The sequence below is a fragment of the Anastrepha obliqua genome, chromosome 1 (genome assembly GCF_027943255.1).
Source record: "Anastrepha obliqua isolate idAnaObli1 chromosome 1, idAnaObli1_1.0, whole genome shotgun sequence".
NCBI classification, from domain to species: domain Eukaryota; kingdom Metazoa; phylum Arthropoda; class Insecta; order Diptera; family Tephritidae; genus Anastrepha; species Anastrepha obliqua.
The window spans coordinates 109,427,117-109,447,922 of record NC_072892.1 but is presented as its reverse complement, the minus strand read 5'-3'; the positions used below and the strand labels follow the sequence as shown (position 1 = coordinate 109,447,922).

The following is a 20,806-nucleotide window of genomic DNA, read 5'->3' as shown; positions in this document are numbered from 1 at the left end:
TTTTATTTCACTCATTAGATATGTATAATTGTCGTTGATTGTTTTGTTGCCACGAATGGCACTTTGGATGTGACTTTCGTGTTGAAAAATTTATAGAGTTTCTATTCTAATAGGCGGTAATCGCACATCCACTGACTATAAATTATCACTTTCGTAAAGGAGGCAAGTGTTTGCGACACGAAGGTTTGCTAACAGAGGGCGAGAAGGTATTACTTCTTAGCTTACACAACGCATAGCTTTGTGTAGGGTTCATTCCAGTGTATGCCAAAAAGGATTTTCGATTTTTCAAAGAATGTTGGTAGGGCCGTTTAATGGATATTTCGTGTGTAAATGTAAGATTTTGATATCTATATATATAAAAAGAAGTTACATTTCCTTGGTAATCTTATAACTCAAGAACCGCCGAACCGATTAACACAAAAATTTCAGAGTTCTTTTCTATCTTTGAGGAGGTGGTTTGTGTGAAGTTTGATTGAAATCGGTGCAGCCGTTCCTGACATTTTATGTGAGTAATGGTTTCCTCTCATACGAAATGCCTGTATGGGAAAAACAACAACAAATACAGAGCCGCTTATGAGCATTTCTGTTGTACTGTTGAGGTTGTAAGTGTATTATGTTAATATTAATTTTGGACGAAAATATAATAAAAACTGGAGCATTCAAGGAACTGGAAGAACATTTTTAACTTTATTTATTTTAGCATAATTTATTTAGCGTAAAAAATTGAAATGGAAATTAAAGAATCAAAGTTTAATTACAAGTTTTTATCGGCTCTTTCACCTTACCTGTATATAGGTGACCACCACAATCAAATTTTAAAAAAGTACAGAAAAGGCTATTGTGACATCTTTAGAAAGTATGTTGAATGAAAAAAATCAACTAATTCAACTGTTTAAACATTTTACGAGTTCTATAAAGAAAACTTAATATGAAAAATTTCTTGCGATATAAAAAAAACATTTTATGTATGGTGGTGCGAAGCCCACTGGGAAATGCTAGTACGAATATATAAATATATTGTTAAGATTTTAATGTATATGTATTTTTATTTAATTTATTTTCTTTAATTAATTTTTTTATTTTTAAATTCATATAAAGGGAAACGCCTGCGGCTAAATATTTTATATTTTGCTTTGTATCAATGTGAATAAATGATTTCTATAAAGTACAATACAAAGAGCAAATAAAAGATAAATGCCTCTAGAAAACTATAGACTGCAATTAACAGCGCTGCTAAGTTTCAGAAATACCAAGCGCTGCCACCAAAAATATAGGGAAAGCAATAATCAATTTTGGAGCGAAAATTGTAAGATACAAACCTTCATTAATAATCCTTAGTTTGTTTTCATAGTTACGGCTCCAGGTGCGCCCGCAACTATGTTTTAAAAATTTTTTTAATTCCTAATATGTCGTAATGGATGTAGGTATGTCGCAAGAGGCGACTAAAATCAACACTTCAGTCTGTTAGTTATTAGCATTAAGTCGACGCTAATAGGCTGGGCGAAACAGGTAGAGAAACGGGTTGGTGAAGATGGGAACAATGTCGTCATTCTACTAAAATTTGTTGAGGAAGTTGGGCTCAGAGAAATACTCCGAAGCATTCTGAATTTTGAAACTTTTTAATCAGAATTAAATGCAATCATTTTTCGTATGGAGAAATTACGTAATACCTTCTGTGGGAAACTTATCAAAAATCAACGAAAATTTGGCACTGCTTATTGATATAAAATTTAAGGGGCTGTTAAACTGCATAATCAAATTTTTTTATATATTTCTTTATTTAAAACTTTAAAATTTGAATGAGAATATGTCGAATTTTTATAAATCTTGTGCAAAATTCGAAATATATGAATATGTTTTTCTTTCTCAACTCCTTGTGGTTTGCTTAATATAGTTTATATGGTCTTTATTATAAAATGAACTAGAATTTTATAAAAATATAATTAAATAAAAAAATAAGTAAATAAATAGTCAAACCTTGTGAAAATGTGCAGGTGTCATATTTTTTGCGTTTGTTAAATGAACAGCGCTTTTGTCTTGCATCTGTATCTTTTGGTGAATCAATATGCCAAGCCACTAGCGCAATTTCATTGTTTCATCGAGCAATTAATTAAAAGAGCCCCACTAAGTTTTATGTATGGCTTCTTCGACTTTATGATTTTACTACCATCGCTGGTGTTCTTTGCATTTATGGGCAATTCGTAATGGCGCATAAAAGTACGCAATAGCAGACAGATTAAAACACCTGACACAGAATAAGAGTTAATTAATAATAATAATTCTGCGACTATTTGTATGTACAGCTCTTTCATATTGATGTGCGTATGCATATATTTTAGTGAAGTTAATGTAGGAATTCCGGGATCCCGACATTTCGGGATTGCAATATGCGATGTATGTTAAAATAAAAAAGAGAAATTCAAAATAAAATTGGAAGTACCGAAAATTTCGGGGCTGCATATAAATATATCCGGAGATTTTCGGGACTTATAATTTTTTTTTTTTTCATTTTTATTTAAATTCATTTTTAATAACAGAAATCATGTGTATATGCATATGTATGTGCATTGGTTAAAATATTTTGGTTCCTTTAATTTATATAAACATTTTTCTTACATTTTTTGACGTTTCAATATTTCATATTATTAATATATCATTTACATTTCTCACCTTACAATATGTGCACATACTAACATTCTTTGCTTTGGAATTAGTACTTATACTATTTTAATTTCTAACATAAAAAGTGTCATATATGTATATATGTATGTACTTTTCTTATGCAACATAGTAAGTGCGTTGAACTCAAACATGAACTTAGTGTTAATATCTATGCATTAAGAAAATTATAAGCAAATAAGAACGTAAATAAAAATAAATATACTAAGAAATAGGTTTGTGGCATTTCATTAATAAATCATTAGTTTCAAATGCCACTTCATTAAATACGCACAATTATTTGTAGAGGTGTGATTGATTGACATTGACTTTGTTTTTGATATTTAATATTTTTAGTATATATATAGAATTTTCAATGCCTTTATGTTGCACTCCTATATTATGATATTCGCGATACAAATTTTAGAATCTCCAAACGTTTATATTCAAGCGCATTCAAGTCAACTAACGAACAACGTGCGTTATAGGAAGACATGGGCAGAGCAAAGTGTAAAGAATGTAAAGCGAAGCGTATGTGTTCTAAGCACCCAATCGAAGATAAATAAAGAGGATTGCAAAACATACACGTAACAAAAAGAAATTTCCGGGTATGGATATCAGTAAGTCCCTTGCCTCTACGTTGAGCAAAGGGTAGAAGTGAATAAGCTTTGGATATAAGGTGGTTTAAGTAGCTAACGAATGTGAAACGGGAATAAAAAAACACCGAATCCAGAATTTCATTAAGGCTAGATAAAACAAAATTTCCAAAATGATATATATATAATATAATATATAATTGGCGCTTACATACTTTTTGGGCATTTGGCTGAGTTCCTCCTCCAATGTATGGCGTGCGTCTTGATATTTTTCGATAAATAGTGGAGCCTGCAAATTTAAGTCAACTCCGAACGGGCAGTTATTTTGTATGAGAAGCTTTTTCATGGCAGAAATATACTCGGAGGTTTGACATTGCCTGTCGAGAGCTTGCTTTTATCCCATTCCACTTGTGGTCAGCTCTTCCAATACGTAATCTTCAAATTCTTCGATCCTGGCTCGTTTCGGTGTTTAAGTTCGCACCTTTCCTATCAACTTCTATGTATGGTACTTCCTACATGTATGTTGTGGTCGAGCTGGTTTCCTTGGCGCGGTGGCGATGTTTAACACGTCTTTGTTATATCTTATTCAGGCTTTCTCTGGACATGCCCATACCAGCGAAGACGACTTTCTTGTATTTTTTGCTCGATGAGCGCAATTTTTAGACTTCCATGAATGAATCGATTAGACACTTTGTCCAGCATTGTGACCAAGGCTGACCATTTCAACATTTTTATTTCCGTCTTGTAGTATTCACTTGACAACTGCTAGATTGCTGACAGTGGACAGGTGAGCTTCAGATTCATGTTGAACGCGGCTAATTTCGATTTTGACTGCAAAATTTTATTTATTCTTGATAGCTAATTCAAAAAGCGTTGTTTTTGTAGTAAGTTTAGAGATTAGTCTGTATTTTAAAATGGTAGGCGGGAGTGTCGAAAACAATTTCGAGTTAAGTTATTGACAATTAATTGATATCTAAAGCATGGGACTTATTCCGGGATTCTGGTATTGTATTGACGGGATCACGAATATTCCGAGACCGTAAAAATCGAAATTATTGGCATCCTTATATGCGTACAACAAACAATAATAGTAAATTTGCAATTCTTACTATCCTCACTAATACATGCACACATACTTATAACTCATACGCTTTTCCCACTTTCTCCACAAGTTACAGTTTAATTTCCGACAGTGACTTCCGGGTCGGACTCTTACATAATTTGCATGCGATAATGAAGCAGAGGTTCATACAAACTTTCGTACATATATCGCACTGCATTGTACTGTATGTTTTCATTGTGTATGTGAGTGTGTGCGTGCATGTGTTCGTGTGCGTATAAGCAGTTATTATTATTAAATAACAATCATACGCACTGTTGCACGTAAAAATGGGAAAATATTGTAATTTATTAATAAGTAGATGAAGTGGATGCCAAACCATCAAAGAAGAAGTGCAATGAAGTGTAAGGTAAGTGGTGGGAGTGCGTTGCCGGTCAGTGCAACCAGCAACAACACGGCATATGCTCGTATGTGGCATTGTACAGGCATAATATGCAACCAATAACTAACAACAACAGGCCGCATTGCGTCGCTCCAGTTTATTCAGCAGCGTCAGAACTGTTCGAGCGGCTCATTGTGGTTCGTTGTTGGTATTTATTTACATATGAAAGCATAAATTTCTGTGCACATAAGTATATGTGCGTTTGTATGTGGATGTGCTTTTCAATTAATCGATTATGTGGCATGGCAGCACGAATAAACAGTTACATAATTGTTTTCTTTTTCCTCCACATCCTCTTTTTGCACTTTTCCTTGTTGCATTACAAATTGAAAAGTTTACAAAATGTAATTGAGTAGTAACGCATGCAAGCTTGTCGATCGACTGCCCGTATCCGGTGGACTGCAGCTTTCACTCTACGATGTGCCATGGTATGGCATGGATGCGCGCCAGAGTGAAAACGGCGCGGAAATACAGCAACAGTGAGCCACAACAATAACACAGTGCGTAGGCTATCACACAGATGTATCGATAAGTTGAAAGTCGATTGCGTACCGCAGTGTTTGCCAATAACGAGCCTTGAACCATATCGACAGAAATTGTGATTTTTGAAGGAGCGAGATCCGTCATGCTCAACAGTTTGTCATAACTTCGGGCTTGAAAATTCAAATTTTTTTCTTCCTACATCCCGCATCACTCATCGGAGACCGAATATAAATGAAATGTAGTTTTCTACTTTATCTTGTTCTTCCTCTCTGTCGAAGTTGAGTGCGTTGCATCACTACTGTTTCGATTTTGAATATTTGTAGATATTAATGGAAAATTCGTATTTATCAACAAAAATATCGTTGCATGGTTTATCTCTAGTAGCCTTGCACGGAAGCGAGATGTGTATGATGATATGGAAAATGTGCGATAAATGCTAAATGCAAGGAAGTGCAGCGAAGGACTGCAGGCAGCTGCATACTTTTACATATTTGCTGTTGTCCAACATCGCAACGTTGTCCATATGCTAAAGTTAATTAATGATGACAATTTAAATTCATATCGCCAATATAAACAGTGGCGATGCGTGTTGTGCATTCTCTTTTGTATTGAAATTTTATTGGTTGATTATACCTACATTAATAAATAAGTAAATAAATATCATATGTATGTATGTATGCATGTGTAAATATGTGCATAGCAGAGAGAAAGGCATTGACACACACGCACAGTGACCCTGTATCAACCGTATCACCATCACAATGCCAATATGCATTGCCGAATTAACCGCTCCCTCCAACAAGCGGAATGTGGCTCTTTGTGTTCGATCGTACGAAAACGATAGTTCTTCTTCTTGCTGGCAATCATGGGAGTGTTTATTACATTTGCTTTGTTGATGGCTACAATTAAAATATTGAATCATCATCTGTTTGTAATTAACTGCAAACGCACATTGGAGATGCACATACGAATTTTCGCAATTTTGTTTTCTTGCCAAAGGAATTTGATAAATGCGGCCCAAATATACCGATTTCGAATGGTAGACGGTTCCATGAAGAGATTTTCATGGCAAAAATACCATTAGAGGTTTGCCGTTGGGCGATTACTAACGTGTGCCAATAAAGTAGCTAGACAAATTTTGATTAAAAATAAAAAACCATACTACTGTTCAAAATTGTTTAATTTTTTTTATTTATAAAACATATGATTGTTACACAAAAAAAGCATTACTTGTATAGTTCTAAAGGACCATGGTCTTCTATTTTCCGAAGCTTTGATTTGATACCTCCAATCATCTTTTGGACGACGTTCATTTCCACTTTCCTTGCACATAATTTGATCCTGTTCTTCAGCTGTTGATTTGATTTAGCTTCCCAGCCATCTTCGTACACTTTCTGGCAAAGTAGAGTCCAAAAATTTTCAATTGGTCTGGCCTTTGGGATGTTTGGTGGGTTAGCACATTTCGGAACAAATTTTATATTATTTTCTGACATCCACTCTAAGGTCTTTTTAGCATAATGACTACTTGCTAAGTCAGGCCAAAAGATGTAATTACCATCAGAATGCTCGGATTTGATAAATTTTTTAAGTTTTGTAAGGCATTTTTGAATGTAAATGTCACTTCTTATGGCAGGAGCTGTGGAATCTTGAAGATAAAGTTGAGAGAGTCCTTTGGAAGATATGGCAGCCCAAACTAAAACTTTCGGTTCAAATTTAGCTTTAGGAGCAAACTTAATATTATCAGGAGTATTCTCTATGTTGTTTGTATAAAATCCACAGTTTTGGTCTCCGTTATTCCAAGCAAACGTAAAATATTTCTCATCATCGAGAATCACCTCAACATCGCCAACAAAATAGCTACGGCGGAGCAATCTACATTTCTTTGGTATTTCTTCTAGTTGTTTATCACTATATTTTGGAACCGTTACCCTTTTGTGATAATTAATACCACTTTTCAACAAATTTTGACGTACAGTCTCTTTAGAAATACCAAACTTTCGACCTAACTTGCGGTTTGATGCACCTTTTTTGTCAATAGCAGCTTTTTGCAGTTTTTTTAATTGTTTTGCGTTCAGAACTTTTGGGCGACCTGATTGTTTCACTCCTGAGGGAGCTATCCCACTATCAAAACGTTTAAAAATTGAATAAATTGTTGAACGTGCAATATTTTCCAGAAGAAAGTGTTGCAAAACCTCTTTTTTTGAATGCTGTCCAAGCATGTCATAAATGCGTTCACGTAAATGGTCTTGGTTTGCGACCTTCATGATAAAAAATTAATTTAAATAATTTTTTAATTAAAGGCCATAAACTAATAAATAATTTAAGGATTAAATGAAAAAGATATTATTCACCACTCTTAGGTTCTAATAAAAAGGAATTTGTCCAGCTACTTTATTGGCACACGTTATTAGAGAAAACTATCTCTGGCATTTTGATGTTTCATACCTGTTGTGGGTTTTGAACTCGTGGCTATCGCATGGTAGTCAAACACAAAGCCAATCAGAAACGGTGACCGTAATATTTATTCTTGGAAATTGAAGGATTGTTATACCATCATCTCAGGAAAATATTTAATACTAAAAGAAAAAGTGTTGTAATTGCCCCTCGGTAGACAACGGCTGTGCTTCGTATGTATTTTCCTTTCATTGGCGAGTAAGTGCGTTAACTTGAAGGTTTCTGCAAGGGTTTCTGCTGTTTCGTTTTTCCATTATATTTAGCAAATTTAAATATTCCGACCATTCTCCTCTCAGATGTCTTTAGTAAACTATATCTGACAGCATCAATTCCAATCTGGACATTACTTGATTAAATTTTAATTTATTTCATTTTACTTTAACTATTTATTTTTGTTTTATTTTTCTTTTCGTTTAACTATCCTATTTTATCTTCTCCTTACTTTTTTGTTTTTTTGTTTCATTTCATTTTACTTCATTTTATTTCAATAATTTCTGTTTTATCTTATCTGTTTTTTAGTTTTTTCTTGTTTCTTTAATTTTTATTCTATTTTATTTTACTACTCCTTTTGTTATTCATTTAACTTGGTATTTTTTTGTTGTGTTTCATTTCATTTTACTTTATTTTATTTCAATTATTTTTTGTTTTAATTTTTTTATTTCTTTTATTTTATCTGGTTTTAGTTTTTTCTTTAATTTTTATTTTGTTTTATTTTATTTTTTTATTATTTATAATTGTTTTATTTTAATTGATTTATTGGATTTCTTCTTAATTTTATTTGATTTTTTTCTTTATTAACCCTTTTGTTTTTCATTTAATTTGGTTTTTTTGTTGTGTTTAATTTCATTTTACTTTATTCTATTTCAATTATTTTCTTTTTTATTTTATTCTTTTTTTTATTTCATTTTATTATTTTTTTGTTTTTTATTTTTTTTATTTTTTTCATTTTTTCATTTTCATTTTGATAATTTTTTTTTTAAACTTTCCTTTGGTTTTAGTTCATTTAATTTGTTTTTATTTTTCGTTTTTTTTATTATTGTTTTTGTTTTTTCGCTCTGTTTCCACGTTTTACTTTTTGTTTTTGTAATTTTGTTTTTATTTTTATAATTTTCTTAATTTTTTTTTTAACTTTCTTCGGTGCGTTTAATTTTTTTTATTTTGTGGTATTTTATTTATTTTTTGTTTTATTTCATATTGTCAAATTTTGTTTTTAATTTCTTTGATTTTGTATACATAATTTTTGTTGTTATTTATGTTAAATTTGTTTTAATATATATCATTTTATATAATTTTGAAACTTTTTGTAAAATTTTTGCCACAATTTTATTTTTCGTTTATTTTAATTAATTTTCCTTTTTTATTTATTTTTTTTTGTTTTATTTACTTTTTCCATTTAATTTTTTCTTTTGCCGTTTTATTTTCTTTTTTATTGTTTTTTACTTTAATTAACTTTAACTTTTTTTATGTTCTTTTAATTTTAATAAATACTCCAATGACTTTATCAACTGTCATTACTTTCCCTTCAGTGTTTGCAGTTCCCTGCAGGTCAGTGCTCGAATTTCTGCAAATGAATGACCAACTGTTACTGAGATTTTAAACCGTTGACAAAATAAATGTTTTTTTTTTGTTCAAATGAACCTACGACGCAGTGGGAGCGCTGTCTTTTACTGCTTGTTCTCCGTCATTGATGCAGTTGCTGCCTCTCGTCAAATCGGAAATTACACTTTTTCATTAGTCGAAAGCGGAAATGAACCTGAAACGAAATTACACACAGGGGAAGAGAACAGAATATACACTGATCAGTGTGCTAAACGTTTTACCATGCCGTTCACAATTTTTCACCTCACCAAGCAGCCATAAAGAGCTTGCTTTTTTAGTTTCACACATTTTCTGCTGTAGGAGTTTTACTAAAAACTGTAAATTCAAATTGGTAAAGCTGATATGTTTTGAAATACCGAAAAAACGAATTTACAATTTTTTTATCAAACATGAGTTGATTGGGTATTATATGCATGCATATACGAGGTGTGTTCAAAAAAATGAAGTGTATTTTCAAATTTCGCGTGCTACGTGCATTCGACTTTCGATTATTATTTCTTTTATGTTGGTACGCTCGTGTCGAAGATATGTTCGCGGTTTTTGCAATGTGGCATGGTTAGTTTGTTTGTGAGAGGCACAAATATGACAAGTGTTTTGCGTGTTCTCCGATTTTCTGCGCTATGTTTTGAACACACCTCGTATTATATTCCTATTATAAGCGATTATGCCATAGTGGTTGCTTCAAGCTTCCCAAAATATGCCAAACTTATTTCCAGGATATCTGCACATAGAATTGATGTAATAGGTCATCAACATTAGTTGCGCAATACCAATCATGGCGGCCTTCATGCGTACCCAAATCGTAAACTGCTATGCATAACGGAAAATTTAAAGGAAGACAATGCTAAATTTACATTATTATCATCGCTATCAACCCTCGCTTTTGCACCTTACCTATGCATGTTCGCAATTTCTATCAGCAAAGTGCGGCACCAAGTTTGCTGCAGGAGCAGAACAAACATAAATTCAATTTTCATGGCATTCCGTTGAAGTTTTGACACAGATTTCCCCCACGGCCAACTTTTGCTATGCTAACATTTTCTCGTTTTGTTGGTTTTCTTGTGAATCAATAAAGTTCAAAAAAATGCGTACTATTCACCTCGTCGATTTTTTCAATTCACAGTTTTTTGGCGCCCTTACTCTCGTAACTTTTCTTTATTGGTAAAAATAGACAAAAATTTAATAATAAGAAAAGGAAAAACGAGTAGCCACAGAAACGATTTTTTTGAGCGGATAAGATTTTAAGACAAAAGAAATAATATGTATTTTGAAAACCGTATGACTCTCTAAAACGGATGGAATTGCTTAAATGACAAATTGTTGGTATTTCAAGTAAAGAAATGATGTCACAGCCAGCAACCACTCAATGTCATTAGACAAAGAATGATACGAAGACTGCAATGGAAGGCAGATTTCCTAACTTTGGAAAAAATATTTTTTCACTTTTCTGACCCCGCTCTCAGTTTAAAGAATAACTACGCAACTTATTCATGTATGGAAGATAAAATTCTGTGGAGAACTTGGGTTAGATAAAGTTGGTGGCAGCACAATATTGAATATTGCGGCATTGGGTGTTTTTTTGGGGAAACACACTAACATCTACATGTGCTACAAGAATTTTGGGAAGAGATGCGTGTTTTGAGCACTCTAGCGCATGCTCTGGTCATAAAGGGTGACCCATAAATTGAGCTTTTGAAGGCGATTGGACCAGTATATGTCCAGAAGTGGCCCTCTGTTCATTGGCTAGAACCGTTTTACCACAATTCGTCATTGTTCCAAGTAATTGAGTATTTCACATACAAGTTAACACTTATTTGAGCCGATGTTTCAAATTCGAATGTTTTTGTTAACATTATTTTTTTTTCGAAAAAACCTTCCTTCAATTTGTTCTTTTATTCATAGCTTAGACTATTATCAATAACCCCTGATAGTTTCGAAATATACCGTGCATGTACCTGTTTACTAAAATACAATATACTATATTTTTGAAAATTTCTCTATATTGTTTTTTTTTTCTTCTTGTGCTAATATTTTTGTGAAAGTATGTTTTTGTGAATTCTACTCCAAACTTTGTACAAAATGCACAAAAATTTCAAAGACACCCGAAACCTTAAAGTTTCCAACTTTTTATTCTTAATAGTTAGAAAAATTCTGGGTACGCAGTTTTATAGCCTATTCAATCTTAGAGTAACAGGGCGCAAGTTTCAAGTGGCTTAAAACGTTGGTTAATTGTTGACATTTTTTTTTTTCGCTGAGGTGCTGAGCAATTTCTATGTTAAGAAGACCTCCTTATGTGGAAGAAAATTCTTAACATAATATAAAATTGTTTACTCAGAATTTTTGTAGAGATTCTACATAATTAAAAAGTGGAAAGTGTTGATTACAATTTTTTTTGAAATTTGTTAAATTTTTGAAAGTTTTGTACACATTCGATCGATTTGCAAAGGCGCGTAATATTATATTAAATATGTATGTCTGTACAAACAGAAACTTATGACAGCGCTTCTCTAGAGCAGTGTTTCTTATTTATTTATCTCAGAGACTTAGTGATCACTTAGTGATTTATCTCAGAGACTTAGTTTCCTTCGAAAAGAAAAATTTGAGTCAAAATTGGCAAAAGTTATCGCATAAAATTTCTTATATTTCGTCTTACTTAGCTAATCCTAACTATCTTCATTTTCTTTAATATCGAAATATAGTACCTTTTTTATTTCACCTACACCCCTTTATACCACATCCGAAGATGACAAACTGTGCTCTTAAAGTAATTGGTTCCTTGTTATTTTCTTTTCCTTGCCGATCAGATGAGGGAAGTGAGAACTATTTTCATAATATAAATGCAATTATGCAACACTCTATGCATCCGCTGCATGTGGCAATAAGACATTTGACACCACTACGCGCTGAGGTGCTACTTAGAACACTATGCCGAGCATTTAAACGATAAGCGCTGCAGTAGCCGCAAATGTATAGAGTATGAAAAAGATTGCAAAAACACATCTTCTTTCTCCAGTATATACAATTTAATTAATTACAATTCCTGAGGGTGTCGGACGAGTTTAAATCGCATGAAAAATCATTATTTTCAATTAAAAAATGTTGGAAAGCGGTGTAGAAGAGCGAATGCAGATTAAAGCGCTTGAGGTGATTTTACTGCGCTGGAAAAAAGTGGGTCGCCCAGACAAAGCAAAGGAGTCAGAAACGAGCAATTTTATGCCATGTTGCATGCATAGAAATACTCCAAGCACATATATGCGGCCGCATACATATACTTGCTCGTGTATGATTTGTGTCATGCATTTCTTTCTTTTTTTTTTGAGTATAAATACCGTATTCAATTATTTCCTTGTCTGGCTCTAACAAGTATGCATGTATGTTTATATGTGTATGTTTGGACTTTCGAGTGTTTGCGTAAACGAATGCTTGCTTAATGTAGTGCTTTAATTTTTAGTCATTTTTCGCATTGCTATAGTTCGGATTTTTTTTTATCTGATAAACGTTAAAAAGATATATTTGCATTTGTTGGAATCTTTACACTTTGCGGAAAAATAAATGTATATTTATTTGCATATCAATAAAAGAATATAAGTGAAGTTAGCACTAGGCCTTAAATAGATGTGAAAAAATGTTGCTGGCATCATGTTGGTGGCATGTTGCGAGGTGTTTTCACAGATACATGCGAAATTTCCCCGCATATTTCAGCGCAATTGCATTTTGTATGGCTTTTGACAGTTAATTCATGTGAAATGCGAGTTTAGTGCTATGCTTAAAATGTCATTTAAAATTGAGCAAAAACTGATAGTTAGTTTGGGAATGAAGGGCCTGAGTTCCATTCCTCTGACGATATGGCATTTTTAAACAAAACGTCTTCGCTAAGAGTCTAAGTAAATCTGCTTTATAAATATAAATATTTTTTACCACAATTTGCCAATCGCTTCTAGGGCGATGCTCATAAATTGGACGTTTCTTCTCATTTGACAATCAATGTTGCTAGCAACATTTCACGGCAAGCCAAAAGCGTGTTGCTGGCGTGATTTCACGGCTGTGAATTTAGCACTAGCCTTAATCTGAGGATTTCTTATTCTATTTTGTACTATCCAGTGCTGCTCAATTCAAGCCTAGCTTCAAATTGCTTGCCTTCAAGGTTACGTTTTTTTATGGTTTATGCGTTTTTTGTAAGTAAACTATATAATCTCTATTTCGGTAGAGGTGCATTTTCCAAAAAAATACAGCACACAAATGTTACATTTTTGATGATAGCCTAGTAATTCTTAAAGAATCTCAAAATTTTTATGAAATGCATAAAAACCACGAATCACGCACCCTTACACTCACTCTAATGTAGGACTATTTAAATAATTTAAAATGTATACAAATACGAGAAACGAAATGGAAATGTTAAAATGTAAACAGAAATAGTGTAGCTTTTAGCGACAGCTGCTGACGCGTCCACACATATTACCCACAAAACGAAACTTCAGTCTGTCCCTTCGACGCGTCAGCGGGTGTGAGGCGCCTGCCAAAGGCTTTCCAAAGGGTTTATATTTGCAATTTTTATTTTTTAGGTCTTTTGACTTATTTTTATATTTTTTTATTTTTATTTTTATTTTTTTATATTGTTATTTTTCACACTACGGTTTGTTTTCTTTGTCACTTGGTCACCCATTACATTAAATTTGCTTGCATTTAAGCGCATGCAGAGCGAAATGTGTGTATGTATGTACCCAGTTGTGTTGTTTTTGTGTTTTTGTCTGTGGCTGGGAAAATAAGCCGCAACAACAGCTTTAAGGGTCGTGGCATTATCGCGTTCACATTCACATTTGTGTGTTGCTGCGGCAAACACTTGCTTTGGTGTCCATTATGTAAGCGGAAAAAATTTTCAAATAGCCGCAATTTATTCTCTTTACATACAATATAGAGGGATGCCAGTGAAAATATTTTCAGATACTAGAAAATAACCAAATTAGATATCAAACTATCAAAAATTGTTGAACTAACATTTGGCTTATGAGTTTGGAATAGCTATGCAATTTTTCGAAAGTCGTTTGATAGTCCATTTTGACCAAGCACGAAATACTGTTAAGAAAAAGCTTCGTTGAGTAACTCTTAAGTCCGAAGTATTGGTGAAATTGTTATAATGTCATAGAATTAGAAATCCCTGTTTTATTTTTTTTTTAAGTTTAATAAAATGAGTTCACACTACCAATTTTTTGTTTTTTTTTTCAATAAAAAACAATTGCGTTTGATCTCGTCCAAAACCACACAGCGCCTCATCCTGTTTCCCGCTTAGATCTGAACTTTTGTTAAAGGGTTAGGACCCTGTAACATTTTCAAATGATAATTAATTTTTTTTTTAATTAAAAAGTGCTCTAACACTTTAAAAATGGGCTAATCAAAGGATTAAAATGAGAAAAATGTCTAAATACTTTTATTGAATTTGAATTGAAAAGTAAATTTCTTGAGCGATTGACTTCAAATTTTTACTCTCTACATACATACATATATTATACATGGAAGTATGAATAGATTTTTTCGATAGTACCTTTCTTCTTCCTTAGCATGACAGCCCTAGAGGGACCACTACTTCCGCACATATTTTCTCCAGATTTCTTGATCAAGTACTAAGCGCTCCCAATGTTGCACGTTCATTTCTTTGAGATCGTCGATAACTGCATCTGGCGTCCTTACTTCTCTTTTCTCACACGGTTGTTTCTTGAAGGCTCGTGTTTGTGCTCTTTGTTCTGGCATTCTTTCTTCGAGTCCAAGCCAGCGTATTTGTTAAGCTTTTATACATTTTATGACGATTTCCCTTGGAGGAGATGCTCAAGTTTAGAGTTGTATCTACTACGATATTTGTCATCTTCCACAATTCCCAACTGTATGTCATGATTGGGCGGCAGCCTCATTTCAAAATATTTCAATTCTTCTACAGCTTCGAAACATGTTTTTCCAATAAAAAGATAAGGTGGGTGGATTTTTGATTTGTCGTGGTTGATTTGTAGTCCAACTTGCAGTGCCTTATTTTCTAGATCATTGGATGCTTCTTTTAGTGTTATAAAATCTCTTTGGCTATGTCATTTGAGTACGCACATATTTGTATTGTTGAAAACGTCTTTCTGTTAATCCAAATAACCAATTTCGATATTTATATATTGGCGATAATTAAATACTTAGACTCTCAGGCAATTTTTTATTTAATTATATATATTCTTATTTTTTTTTTTTGGTGAAAATGGGAGCCTTTTTATGAAAGTACCGTTTTGAAAAAAAAAACGTCTTATCAAAAAACCCTGCGTGATCTTATTCAGCTAAAACATGAAAAATCAACAAAAATGTTTCTGTTCTTAGTAAATTAAAACTTGTAGCAGTTGATCGAAGAAATGCTGTGTAGCCCTCACCATCTCGGAAGATTTCTAATTTTTGCAAATGGCGTCGTACGTCAATCACATTTGTTACTTGTGAATCCAGCAATGGAGCGCCTAAAAGTCAAAATAAACATGTCCATCACTCAAATTATTGATTTTTTTAAATGCGTTAGTAAAATTATTAATTTTGAAAATCATTAGTAATAATTTAGTAAAATTATACAAAACTTAGGAAAAAATAATTTTTACAATTTTTGATATCTGTAGTAAGAACCATTTTTGTCAGAATTTCTATTTATGTTATTTCATTGTTCCATTACGAAAAATTCACTTCCCGAAATATGCTTAATTTTTCTACCACCACAAGGACCTACCACCTTAAGAGCTCTGTTAAGTTCCAAGTATCAATAAAATTTGAAGAATCGTAACAGATTCAAATCAATTAGCTGACTTGTTTGCGTTTGCAATTAGCTGAAAGGCCTTAGATATTTCAAAATTTATTAAAAAGTCAATTCTTGTACGAGTATTCTGTCATACGAATTTGTTTGTAGAATTACGCCACTAGCAACGCCTGCAAATATGTTGGAAAAACTGATAACATTCGTAATACGGCTTTCACTGTTAATATAACATTTTCTCTTAGGCTAACCAAATTGAGTTTACGCCATTCTAAAAGAAAGTTAGAGTGATTTTATACAACATTAATTGCAATGAGAATCTGGCTGTGGGAGTTTTTCAAGTACGAATTTGGGCATTTGAATGTAATATTTTATTGTAGTTAAGAGTAAACTGCAGTTGAAGATCGGTGAAAATGTTCTAAAGATACATCATATAGTTTACTTATTTCAATAGAGTCGTATAGGAAAAAAAAATAGTGAGAAAAACTGCTTCAAAGTTTTCTCTCTATGCATATATTTTCATCTAATGGAATACTGCTAGATATTGCCATGCGTTTTTTACACAGCATAAAGAGAGAGCTTGTAGTAATTTCTGCATACGAATATACATTTTTTGATTTTTTTTTTTGTTTTATGACACTATCGAAAGAAGTCTCTTAAAGACTCTTACTATAAAACTAAGTGCGCTCTATGTAAATTGCATTATTTAAGTTATTCGTGTGAAATGCAAGATATATAGTATATAAATATACCTATTAATCCATTTTCAGGATGAAAGCCTTCCAAGCACTTAAGAATCATAGCTCTAAATAACTTATAACCTACTAAGAATAACAAAACAAGCCTTTCAAGAAAACCTGGAACAATATGCTAACATTCATTAAAAAGTGTTAATCTACAGAGAAAATGAAGAACCGCAAATAACCAGCAGAATTACTTGAAACACCCTAATTAAAAAAAAAACCAAATCGGACGAGCATGGCAGCCCTTCTGATACCATTTTATATATCATTTAAAACCTGTGTGTACACACATCCATACATATATGCATTGTCGTCAATTTGCTTTCACACTTGCATATGCACGCATACACACACTAATACATTCGCATAGCGACACTCACAAATGCAGAGCAGCAGCCTTTCAACATAATCCAACGACAATGCACCTGTTCGTTCGCTCGTCCTGCCTACTGTTGGCTAACTGGTTAGCTCATTGAGTGACTGAGTGTCGAGTGTCTGGCTAACTAACGGACTACTTGACTAGTTGACTATGTAGCTGTCGAGTGACTGCTGGTCATTCACGTCCGCTGCTACTATCTATTGTTCGCTGTAAAAGTTCACGCCAGTACAGTGATCTCGTTGCATGAAAGTGCTACAATGTGCTTTCTTGTTGTTGCTACTTTTGTCAGCTGTGCTGTCAGGCCTTAGTCCTTGCCTGTTGTAGGTATTTGTTATTGTTGTTGTGTGCTGTTGTCGCCATTGTTAGTATTTTTGCATAAATAAATTCTTGCAACATTGTACAAATAGCAGCGGATTAAAGTCTTTACCCCTGTGAGTGAGTGTAACATCCTTGCACACGCACACACCCACACACACATACACATGGCGCTTATATGCTCCCCAAAATAGGATGTACTCATTGTAGTGCTATATCCTTGCTCATGTCGTCACTTATGTTATATAAATATATGTACACCTGTGCTTGCAATAATAGCAGCGTTACCTGTCGCAAAATTTGGACTATTTGTTTATTTATTTTTTAATTTTAATAATTTTTTTTTTAAATATATAGTTATTATTAGAACAGACACCATAGAATTTATAGTTTCAAACTTTGTACAAAATAAAAAATTAATACAAAAATATTTATGAAAATTTCAAATTTTTTAATTAGCATTAAAAAATGCCGGGTATGCAGTATTATAGCCCATTGAGTTCTGTTCCAATAAGCTGTTAGTTTGAAGTGCCTAAAAATTGCGTTGCTTTTTCTTTTTTTTTTTGTTTTTTGCTGCCGGTCTTGTGCATTTTCTCCATATAAAAAAAATCGTGCGTATTGAATGTATTGCATTTTAACACCGTAAGCAAAAAATAGTATCAAAAATAATATCGAGTTTTGGTCGCGCTATGTTAAAGTTTAATGGTCTACTAAACTGCATGCCCAGAATCTTTTGGTATTTTTTAATTTTGTACAAAGTTTGAAAATTTGAGTTACAGGATAATCCATAATTTTATAAGGAAAAATAAAAATATATATAAAAAATTATTTAAAAAAAGATATAAAATATATAAAAAAAATATAAAAAAAATTAAGAAAAAAACATGAAAAATAAATAAAATAAAAACACTTTGCAATATCGCGCTGCTATTATTATAAGCGCAGCTGTACAAACATATGTATGTACAAGTATGTACTTATGCATAAGTACTTCATATCTCCCTCTCTGGCAGCTTCAATTTTTGGCATCTATTTTTGCAGCTGTTTGCTGCATAACACTTGTGATGTGCAACATTTTAGGGATTTCCTTTTGCTGACGTCTGAAGTAGCTTAAATTTTTATAAGCACACAGTATTTCTTGTGCCATGAGTTTCTTGCCTGCTTTAGTATGTACTACCTATAAAGTGCCACGGTGGATTGCATGCCACACATGTGCTTAGCGTGAGTGTAGGAGCTTACGAGTGTTGCGAACTCGTGATATGTATATTCTTGCCAAGCTTCTCTTTGTGTTCTTGTGCTGCATAGGGGAATTTAGTCGTAAAATGTGTGGCATTTACCACTGCATTTGCGGCACGTCGCCACAACCGTTGCCCAGCCACCTACTGCAATTTTCATTCGCCACACTCACACACACACACACATGTAAATGCATGCATTTGTTATAGGTAAGTCTACATAGGTATTATACATATGTATATGTATATTTGGTGCGGTAGGTTCGGCATTTTTATGTGCCACCGGGGTTGTGGCGCGTATGTGAGCGACATTTTTTAGTATGCGGCGTAGGTTTATTGCTTACATAAATGAGTATTGCTTGTTGTTGCAAAGTAAATGCCATATAAAGTTTAATTACCCTCATCTAAATGAACCGTTAATTAGCTGGAGATTGAAAGGACAAAAAAAATTAAATTTTCTCTACCATCAAAAAATGCTTAAAAACTACTTCTTCGGTTATTACTGCGTTTCACAAAAAACATAACTAAAAAAAATCGTTTCAAATTCTTTCTTTGTTCTCAATTATCAGTTTATTACAAATTTCTTGTGATTTATATCATTTAACTCAATTAGCGCTGCCCTATTAATAGCGTAGGTATAGGCATCTAGCGTAAATGCTAATACTAATAATACTGTATTTGCAACAGGCATTTTTTGTTGCAGTTGCCAGGAGTGGTAACTTTACTTTTTTTATAGCAATATAGTGAGTATGTATGTATGTATGTACATCAAAGCTTCAAACTTTGTACATGATTTACAAAAATTCGACTAATTTTCATCGAAATTTCAAATTTTAATCAGAATATAAACAAATAATCTGGGTACGCAGCTTATTAGTCCATTGGATTTTAGTTCTATAAAGTGCAAATTTACATTGGCTTTTAATTCTCGCTTATTTTTTATATTTTTTCCCCCCGACGATGTTGCACATTTTCTCTATATAAATTTTAGATTTTTTTATTTGGGACAAAAAATTTTTAATATTTTTTTTAATAAAAACACGAGTAGTCCATTTTCCCACAGAAACTAAATAAATTCAAGCTTCACACTTAAGACAAACTAAACAAAGGTTTTAAAAATATTCATCAAAATTAAAAAATTTTAGTCAGAATTAAGAAAAAGTCTGGTTACTCTGCTTCATAGCATTTAGTACGATAAATTGTACCTTTGAAGTAGCTCAAAATTCTTTCTGAGTTTTGATGGTGTTTCTCCCCTACGGTGTTGCGCCTTTTCTCCAAGAAAATGTTGAAAGTGTTGTAAGTTCGGTTTGAAAAGTTTCAAATTTTTAAGTATATTTGTCGAATTTTTATATTTCTTGATTTTGAAACTTTTATTTATATAACACTGGCATGCTCATCTTACTGAATTTAGTTTTTTAACAGGTCGCAACCCTAATCCAAAATATATTCAACAGTAGATAATTCAAATTAGGTAATTCAAATAAGTGGCAACCATCTCCAAAAATATTTTCAAAAAAGTTTTTAAAAGTGTATGGCATTGGCACACATGCTGTAATATTTTAATCACTTGTTATTATTTATTTCATTTATTAAATTAAAATATATAAACAGGTGGCAACTCTAATTGAAAATATATTCAAATTTAACATGTTTCGTGCCACTCTTCTGTGGCATCCATATTGCTATACTTGATTTATTTTATTCATTTTACTCGAACTTAATTTTTCAAACACATGGCAACGGTCCTCAAAACTATTTGCTACCATACGTTTCTAAAAGTTTCTTTCATTTCACACACATACGGTATTATTTTAATTATTTGTTATTAAATTTTTAATTTATTGAACTACATTTTGTAGGCAGCTGGCAACCCTACTTAAACATATATTCGGATTTAGCATTTTTCATACCCCTTCCCTGTGACATCATCCATATTTGTAATACTTCATTTGTTCTGTTCATTTACCTGAACTTAATGTTTCAAACACGTGGCAACGCTTTTCAATAATATTTTCAAACTTTAGCTCTCTTAAATCTTTTTTCATTTGATATATGAATTGCAAAATTTAATTGAATTAA

At 32.6% G+C, this 20,806-nt stretch overlaps 1 protein-coding gene across 2 annotated transcripts in view; it reads left to right on the top strand.

Annotated features, from left to right (window-relative positions):
• LOC129235529 (polypyrimidine tract-binding protein 2) overlaps positions 1 to 20,806 on the top strand; it is a 158,992-nt gene that overhangs the window by 20,584 nt on the left and 117,602 nt on the right. The window lies entirely within an intron of this gene.